This window comes from Geospiza fortis, unplaced genomic scaffold (assembly GCF_000277835.1).
Source record: "Geospiza fortis unplaced genomic scaffold, GeoFor_1.0 scaffold112, whole genome shotgun sequence".
Taxonomy (NCBI): Eukaryota; Metazoa; Chordata; class Aves; order Passeriformes; family Thraupidae; genus Geospiza; species Geospiza fortis.
The window spans coordinates 15,166,967-15,174,987 of record NW_005054298.1 but is presented as its reverse complement, the minus strand read 5'-3'; the positions used below and the strand labels follow the sequence as shown (position 1 = coordinate 15,174,987).

At 37.1% G+C, this 8,021-nt stretch overlaps 2 protein-coding genes across 2 annotated transcripts in view; both read right to left on the bottom strand.

Moving 5' to 3' along the window:
- The window catches only part of TBR1 (T-box brain transcription factor 1), a 43,041-nt gene that overhangs the window by 1,137 nt on the left and 33,883 nt on the right, over positions 1 to 8,021 (bottom strand). The gene's annotated exons all lie outside the window — the stretch shown is intronic.
- Positions 1 to 8,021, bottom strand: part of SLC4A10 (solute carrier family 4 member 10) — a 166,560-nt gene that overhangs the window by 148,238 nt on the left and 10,301 nt on the right. The window lies entirely within an intron of this gene.

The following is an 8,021-nucleotide window of genomic DNA, read 5'->3' as shown; positions in this document are numbered from 1 at the left end:
GAGTGTGTTTAAAAGTGATTTTCCTCCTTTAAGGAAAATAGATTTAAAGTGAATATGCCACCTGTGAAATCAGGAAGACCAAAAGCTTTCAGTCTAGAGACAGCTGTTTCAATGAATGTTCATATAAGCACCTTAGTCTCCTCTGCCTAAATATCTCAAGCTTGTCCAAGAGCATTTTTTTCAATAGGTACTGCAATTATTCAAGCTCAGTGGCATTTACGCATCTTTCACTCCCCAAAATATTCCCTCAATTCCCCACTCATCCACATAGACACATCTAATAAATGTAAAGCCCAGCACCAACTCAGATGCTGTGTACATGACACTGCTCCCCAACACTTCACAGTGAAAAACAGGATCAAGACCGCAAGCACCACACTCAGGAGTTACAAGTGACTTACTGAATGGACCATCAAAAGAGAGTAAGGATCAGCCATGTAATTGTTTTTCCAAAGGTTTTTTGTCAGAGTGCTTTACAGTCAGGAATTCACCATTATGGAATAATAGATGAAGTATGGAAAAAGTTGGTTAAATAACAAACCTCTCCAAATTATTCTGTATTGTCCTGCTTCACACACATAAAAACACCACAGACTTGCATAGCTACAAAGCCACACTTTGATAGCCAGAGTCAAAGTGCAAGTCATTCTTTTGGCAGCTGTGACAAACATGCCTCAGTATGAAGGTCCAAAATGTTGAATCCAAAATTCCAAAGCCAAGGGCTTGGCATATACAAAAGTGGAAGAACATAAAGGACCTGGCTGAAAATTTTTTAATCAAACATAACTAAGCTATTTTTGTAACATTATAGCAGTATATCACACCAAAAAGAGAATTACGAGAAAGTAGTATTTATTCTCTAGTTGATTCATAATTGAATTTGAATTTTGTTTTCCCTTATTCCAAGTTGGCTTCTTTCACTACTGCATTTGATTGTAAGCCATACTTCCATGTCCAGCAATTATGTTAGTATTGCTCTATTACAGTAGTAATTTCAATTCTCATGTCAAAAGAATAAGCTTTAAATTTGTGAAATTTTAAAATAGAGCAGGTTTAGTTTCCAGTTTCAACTTTTAGTACACAACTAGGTGTTATTTTCAAGCTTTTGTACATGAAGGGTAAAAAAAAGAGTTCTTAAATCATCAATAATTGGAGAAACTTCATCACAAAAGCAGGTGTGAAATCATGACATGCAGATCCACTGCAGTTGTAAGATTAAGAATACTTAGGATTTGCTATAAAAAGAAATAATTTTGTGGCATATTTATGTCAGACTGATTTTTTTTCTTTATATATATTTCTAGTGCATTGGATAAATGAAATAGTGAGTGTTTCTACATTTACTTTTACAGTGATAAAGCTCCTAAAGCAAACATCAGTGGAAAAAAGGCGGAAATATTGTTCTTGTTCAATAACATTCTGAATTTATGTCAGAAACTGACCTGATGCCTGCCTGGTGACAGCTTTCATAAGAAATTAAAGACAGCAAAAGTTGAATTTTATTCTTCTCCTTCCTCAAGCTGCCTTTTGCCCCTTTGGCCTGCAGCAGACCAATAGCTCAGATGTTCTCCCAAGTCACAGTCAATGTGTTGAACCCCACTGAACAGAGGTTGTGTTCCTCAGAAGCTGTTCACAAGGGGTATGTTTTGTACATAAGCTGAATTACATTAAAAAGGCTCAGAACATTCTCAAAGTACTTTGTAGGCATATAGCATAGATTTAGTAGGCATATACCCATCTATCTGGGCTTGACATAAAACTGGTCAGGGGTGTAAGTAATTCCCACTGTCTTGAGCATCACTGACATAGCCCTGTTTATACAAAAATAGATGTGTGATAAGAAACAGCAGAAATAATGAAGACCTAGAAATCACAGAGTTCAAGCTCATGAGAGGTTTTCTTGCCTAAAGAGCACTTCCAAATTATCAGGAAGGTGGAGGAATTATCGCTTCCTCCACCTAAGTCCTAAGAAGGTATTCTGATATAGTAAGTGATGCTATATATATGGGTGTATTTTTATATGCACATAAAAGCTGTCACAGAGTCCTATCATCACTTACTAGCCCAGTACCACTCACATTTTTACTGTCATACCTTTCTGTCAGTTTTCGTTTTGTGATCAATATATAGCTATAATTTAAAAGAAATTCTTTATTTAAATCATTTCTCTGAATACAATTCCTGTTCTAGGAAGACATCCTGGGAGTATTGGCTCATCTCCCAGTTTAGCCATAAAATATGTCACTCTACCAGGATGGAGGGGGGTAGGAACTGCTACTAAGCAAGAGTGAACTCCACGGAGCTGTTAGTTACAAATCTGAACATGAGAACTATTTACTCTTAAATGTCCCCATAGCAGAAATATGCTTGAAGCCTAATTCATTCATTTACATATATGTCCAATAGTCTCAGCATGTTCTTAATTCCAAAAAGAACCTGCACTCTGTCAGACCTAATGTGGTTGCCAGTAGATTTTAGCAACATTATGAACAATTTCACACAATATTCAGAATCAGAAAGGACTAGGGTTAGATCAGTTTGCCCTCTCTTGATTCCTGCCTAAGCTCAAGCCTCAGATACACTGGTAAATAAGATGCATGCACAATACACATTAATTTGAATGCTCATACAGTGCATATTTATCATAAACATATTTCATTAATGAAGGGAAACCTTTTTAAAAACTGTGAATTATTTTCAGCTTGTTACAGGTTATTCCTATTTCAAGTAAAACAGCAAATTAATTCCTAAGCTTCTGGGGGAAACAAAATAACTATCAAACAGTCAGAATACTTTTCATTCTATTTTTGTCCTAATGACTGTAGAGGATGAAATAGTAATGGGTGGACCTCTCTAACTGCATTTCATACTACTAAAATAAAGATGTGAACTACCCTTACATATAGAGAGGAACAGCCCACTGATATAACCTATTCCTAATACATTTTTGTCTCTGTAATTAGAGAAACTATTCTGACAAAAAGGTAAAAAAGAGGAGGGGAAAAACACAAATTCTGGCAGCAATGTTTCCTCTCTCCATTCTTTCTCCCCAAGTGAAGATAAATAACCATCTGGATCATTGTACTGCCTTTGTGACAGGTGGTACTCAGTTATGTCTCTCATTTGATTGGAAAGTGGTAATGGCTCTTTAGCAGTTCTTTCTTTTGCTAATATACTCTGCCTGAAATAATTTACTCTAAGTTAATTCATTTGAAATATGATCCAAAAAGATTCAGTGCTATTGGGATGCATTCTTCAATTGCAACACAATCTCTTTTTTCTATTGGCATTCAAATTAGAAAAAAGTACTCTAATAATTGTTTTACTAATACAACTTCTCACATTTTTCAGCCAAAAAAGGAATGCCAATGAAATACGTTTGTGTCCACAGCCCAATCCTACAACTCCTATGACACAGGGAGACAATCTGTGTTGGTAAAGAGCACCAAATATTTGTTACTTTCTTAATTTTCCCCAAAATGGATTCTCTACCAAAGGCCATGAATTTTATGGTATTCTGACTCTAAGCTAGGCCTCTGACTTTTGCTATAAGGTCAGTATTAGAGAATACTATTTTAAAATCTAAACTAAAATTAAGATGTGTTAGCGACTCTTAAAATAATACATGTAATTAATAATTATATTATTTGCTAATTATTAAGATAGCCACTCTTTCTAGGCTTATTTTTCAAGTGAAATAAATTCCTCAGACATATCATCCATTTAATCCTGCTTTGTAAATAAAATATGTTGAATCAGGCCCTGATTAGTCACTGACCTAAATAATCCTTCAAAAAGATTAAGCTATCTTAATTTAAAACCTGCAAGGGGGGACAATATATTGTTTCTTGCTCAGTTACTCTAACAGTGAACTATAACTAAACATGTATCTTTCAGATGTAAGACAACAGTCATCTAGATTAAGCTTCAAGTGGTTGGATTTTCCTACAAGTCTTACTTTGAAGCCGAGAAGTCCTTTTGCATGATGAATGATTTCCTTATATAGGTAAGGACTTTGTAAATACTTCCCTTCCTTTATGGTGGTTCTAGTTCTCTGCTCCTAGAATCCTTTGCACCACTGCCAGGGCTCCTCTGAAGTTTCCAATTTGCACAGGAGCACCACAGCATTACAAAGCTTGGCCTGACAGTGCAGCATCAGGAGGCCAGAGCATGTGCCTTTGACCTCCGGATCATTCCCTGTTTTCCACTTCATGAACCATGATTGTTCCCTTGAGCATGAGGAGAGCTCCTAACTGGGGCATCTGCAGGGTCAGATGATGGTTATTGGGAGAGATGGATGAGGCTGGCTGCGGGTTTGTTTGTTTGCAATATCTGAAATTTGTGAGCACACACTACAGTAAGTGTTACAAAGTGCAAATATCTACTTTCAGCTTTTGAATCCTAGTCATATTCTCTGTCTGGTGCTTGCCTTAGACTGTAATCACTTCAGCAGAGAGTTTATGAGCCTCCATAGCAGACCAGACTGATCATGTGGCCTTACTGTGATTGAGCCAAAGGCACAAAACTTCAGACAGAAGCTTTTCTGTGGGTATTCATTAAACTATAGAAATAACTATATAAAATTCATGAACAGTAATATTTTGCATATATATCTAAGACAGCAAAGCTATCTGTGCTAGTCCCAGAAAGAGAAGAACTAAGCTGTGTCATGCTGTACCCATTTTTCCCATTACATCTTGGGTAAGATGCATTATCCCAGCTGCTGGGATTTTCAACTTTGTCTTGAATTGCAGGCAACTGAAGAGATTGTTTGCAACAATCTCTTACTTCAGCTGAATCAATAACTCCTGGCAGAAAAAGCACCCACCTCCTCCTCAGGTTTTCCAAATACAAAGTTCATTCAAATCAAATCTAAATAGAGAAAAAGGAGAGAGAACAGAAACTGCATGGAAAATTATCTTTTAAATACAATTTTGAAAACAAAGCTACAAAATTTACAAATATTTCAATAAAAATCCCTGCATATAACTGCATATAACCCTGAAGTTCCTCAGTAAATCAAAGCAGTGCTACAGGTAATTTATGGAGCTGACAGTATAATTCCCTCTCTATCCATCACCTTTGACAGGAACCCAAACCTGGTATCGTGAAGTTTGCTTAGGAGGTGAGATAATTTTCGCCTCTTTTGGGAGCACCCCTGAGATACCAAATAAAATTGAATTAACTATACTTACTATACTTTCTAATCACATATTCATTACACCCTAAGCAGTCTTTTTGCCATACACAAGATTTTAAAAACAAATACTTTAGAAATTACATCACATGACAATTGTTCATTGTGAGCATGTCTTACTGTTTTCATAATTTGCTTTGCTGTACTAGATTTTCACAAAAACTAGATCCACATGTAGTGCATTACTAATAAAAATGACAGTGTTGGCTTTGCAAAAGCTTCTTTTGTTTCAAAATACCACCTTTGTCAGTTTTCTTGCTCAAACCCCCCTACATAGAGGGGAAAACCTTTGCTGTGTTTATACTGACCTGCTAATGAAATAGAAATACATATCCTTCTTATTTTTCCACATGCTACATTTCCAGACAAAAAAATCTTACCTGAAATCCAGAATCCAGGATCTTGACTGGCTTGCCATTTCACAAGAGCAGCAGCTGGCATAAACTGGCTGAGCTCCAATACAGTCAAATGGGGTTTATGAGATGAAAGTGCATTCCTTACTGAAGTAGCCAACTCAATTCAAAATCAGGAATTTAAAAAGGAACTATTTGAAAAGAATAGCTACAAAGAAGAAACTATTCATTTTAAAGATAAATACTGTAAACCTGAGCTTTAAAATTGCACAAAGAGAACAAATTCACCCATGTTCCCCAGTAGGCAGGTAGTGGGGACACAGAAAGAGAAATCTTCATTGAATTACTAGCCTCATGGAAGCCAGTGATACCAATTCCTTGGTTTTGTAAGAATTTTGCCTCATTAAGAAGACACTTTTGGCCTAAAGAGTAGTGACCAGTGATTCAAAACCTATATGCAGACAGTGTGTAAGTGACTCTCATTTCCAGCCAGTCAGTTTTGGGATGGATCCTGTGTCTAATGCTTCAAGTTTTTAACATTGATGACCTCCATGATGGGACAGAATGAGCCCTCCTGAGGCCCATGGAGAGTTCATGGCAAACTGGAGGGGTGGGCTGACAGAAGCCTCATTAGTTTAGTAAGAAGTGCAGAGTCCTGTACCTGGGATGGGTCAGCTCTATGGGGTGAATTAGCAAAATCACAGCCAGCAAGTGCAGGAATCGGATTATTCCCCTTGGCACTCACAAAGCCGCATCTGAAATAAAAATGCTCTGGTTTTGGGCCCCCAGTACGCAGAGGAAGATCAACAAACTTTCTGTTCAAATTATATACTTAAAGCATTGACAGCCTAAATTTACAAGAACAATATATATTTTATATACAGAAAAAAGGCATTTCTCAGCTATAATAACTCACATGTCCCTAAGGTAAACATTTAAAAGGATTCATGACCTAGGAAGTACTTGTTCCCCTCCAAAGACTTCAAAAGGATTTCACACAAATTTCTCAGATACGTTTAGCACATTTGAGTCATCTAACACTGTCAGAGTAACCCGCTCCAAGCTGCCTTGCCTTATACATGAAAAAAGAGAGATTACTTAAAAAGTAAATAGCAGCATAATGTCTGAACTCCAATTGTTTATCCAATTTTGACCAAAGGTGAAGACACCAACAACAGAACTGAGTTCAAAACTTGTGCTTATGATAAGAAGGTTTAAACTCAAGTACCCCTGTACTTTCCTCCTTGAGATGAAAAAATATAATATTAAAATTCCAGTTATAAAGAGAAAACTGAGGAGTACTAGCAATACTCAGGAATTATTTTTGTGACATTAATAATATAGATAAAATTGTTTATATGAACTTTTACCAGAGCAGTAGAGAATTCCTATCCAAGTTCTGAGAAATCTTATCTATATGTCTATGGACTTCTAAGACAGTGAGTGTAGGGTTTCTGTATCTTATTTATTTATAGGGTGTTTAAAACCATTAATAGATTTTTAAAAAAAAACAGATGCAATTTAGTACATGCAATCTCTTTACATTTCTGCAAATACCCCATTATTAGTAGATTTGTAACTGTCAGGACCCAGCTGCAAATCCACTCTGTAGCCATCGCATTGCACCAGCAATGCTCTAATCTGAGGAATCATTGCCTGTTCCTAAAAATCATAGCCAATGCGTGGACACAGGTGAAATATTTTACCACCTGCCAGGAGGACCAGAAGCCATCAAAGCTTCCAGAATTCCTCTAATACTCCCACTGCAGACATGAAAACACATTAAAGTGAAAATGTGAGGTTATCAGGACCACCTGAAGCATCAAACATAAATATCACACTGAGACAACTGCACTGTTGCAAACATGCCTTGAGGCACTGCCACATAATTCAGCCTTGGTGTCAGGCTGCGCATTGAGAAAACAGGAATGGACTGATTAAAGCCTTGACCAAAATTATGACATAAACTGTGCTTAACATCTCAAACAGACTGTGGGACATTAGTATCTAAACTGGCTGAAGGAACAAAGATAGCTTCTCATCTCCTGTGGTTCCCACTCTGACAGGTCCATATCAAAACACGATCATGGCACAATTTCCCCCCAGCGTCCTCGTTCCCAAAAAGAGGAAACTGTCATGGGGAAGCTGTAGTGCATCACAGGCAAGAGAAGAGGGACACCAAGAGTGAAGGTCTTGATCCCAGTTACCTCAAGAAGCACTTATAACAGAGAGACTGGAAAGTGCATGGAAGTCAAAGTCTTCTCAGGAAAACAAATTGTTTTGCCCTACCTTAAGAATCAATGGTCATCAAGATAATCCTGCAGGTCTCAGCTGTAAAATAGTCACATCTCTAATGTCTGACAACACAACTGGACCTCTTTCACAAAACCTGAATTTTGCTTGAAGTTTGCTGTCTTTTGCTAGACCTCATGAAAAGAGAACATGTGCAGCGGTGAATACTTTTGTCTACC